The sequence below is a fragment of the Echinops telfairi genome, unplaced genomic scaffold (assembly GCF_000313985.2).
Source record: "Echinops telfairi isolate 266 unplaced genomic scaffold, ASM31398v2 ScPeMD7_7417;HRSCAF=8455, whole genome shotgun sequence".
Lineage (NCBI taxonomy): Eukaryota > Metazoa > Chordata > Mammalia > Afrosoricida > Tenrecidae > Echinops > Echinops telfairi.
Genome location: NW_022111317.1, coordinates 5,754,403 through 5,756,047, shown reverse-complemented (window position 1 = coordinate 5,756,047; position 1,645 = coordinate 5,754,403).

Genomic DNA, 1,645 nt, shown 5'->3' with positions numbered 1-1,645 from the left:
CAATGAAAACAAAACAAAACAAAGCACAACAAGAAAGAAAAGCTTGTAGTTAAGTCCATGGGAAAAACACATATTTCTAACGGTCTTAGGAAATGAGACAGTGCTCCTATCTCTATCTGTCTCCAGGCAGCCCCACCCACATGCAAACACACCCACATATGAGTACCTGTGGCACACCATGCTTCAGGACAAAATGTCATTTATTTGTAATTATAAATAAATATTTCATAAGATAAATTACATATTGTTTTGTGATGAATCACTGTGCTTTAATTATGTTCAATTTGTAACAATCAAAATACATCCTGCATATCAGATATTTACAGGACGATTCTTGACAGTAGCAAAATCAGAGTGATGAAGTAGCAATGAAAATAATTTTATGGTTAGGGGTCACCACAACATGAGGAACTGTATTAAAGAGTGGCAGCATTAGGAAGGCTGTGAACCATTGACCTAAGTACTATGATGCTGTCCCCCTCGAACTAATCTCCCCTGCCATGCCCCCACCACCACCTTGTTTCTGTTCTTCACCAATACTTTCTACTCTACTGCTGGGTAGTGGCTTAAAGCAATAACCCTTTCTCTTCTATGGGTCAGAAATCTAGGAGGGACGTAGGTAGGTAGTTTGGGCTCAGAGTCTTTTGAGCTTGCTTGCAGACAAGACGTTGGTTGGGGCTGTGGCCATCTGCAGGCTAGACTGGTCACTCACGTGCAGGGCAAGTGGGCGTTGACTATTGTCAGGAGGGCTCAGTTGCTCGTTTTATGGCTCTCTCTCGAGGACTGCTTGATTGCTCTCAAGACACGGCACCTGATCTCCTCTGTACAAACAAACAGACGATCCCATCGTTTCCTGTGACGTCACCATTGCCCTCATGGAAATCTAACCTCGGAAGAGAATTCAAAATGTGGGTGACCATTTCTGCACGTGGATAATACACCATGAACACGGACGCTGACAGTCTTGAAAGTGGTTGTCTTGAGTAATTTTTTTTGTTTTTTGTTTGTTTGTTTGTTTTTGTCTTGAGTAATTAATGGCAAGGAAAATGCCTTCGAATCGCTTATTAAGAAAATGAATTCAGAGTTTAAAAAAATGAATGTATAATAGAATCCTGTGTGGAGGGAAACAATCGTAGGAAATATGCCACCATGTTGGCAGCAGGCATTGCCATGCTTTTAAACGTTTGTAATTAAAGAGTCACAGTTAGATGCAAAGACGGTACAGAGAAGCCCCGTGTGCCTGTCTGTCAATGGTGACATCTTCTATAGCTGTAGCACAATGCTGAATCAACCAGGCAATTGTCCTTGGTATAAAGTGTGTGGCTAGTTCGATGTCACTTTATCACACTGGTACATTCGTGTACCCCACCCTCCTAAGATACAGAACTGGTCCACCACCCCAGAACGAGGTCTCCCCCAGGCTATCCTCTGCCCCCATCCCCATGCTAAGCCCTGACAACCACACATCTGTTCTCCATTTCAAACGTTTTTTCATTTGGAGACTGTGATATAAGTGCAGTCAGACAATGTGTGCTCTTTAGAAACTGTTTTTTGGGAGGGAGGGGAAAAATGAGGACCTAATGTCGGGGGTTTCAATGGAGAGAAAATGTTTTGAGAAACGATGTACAAATGCGCTTTACACAAT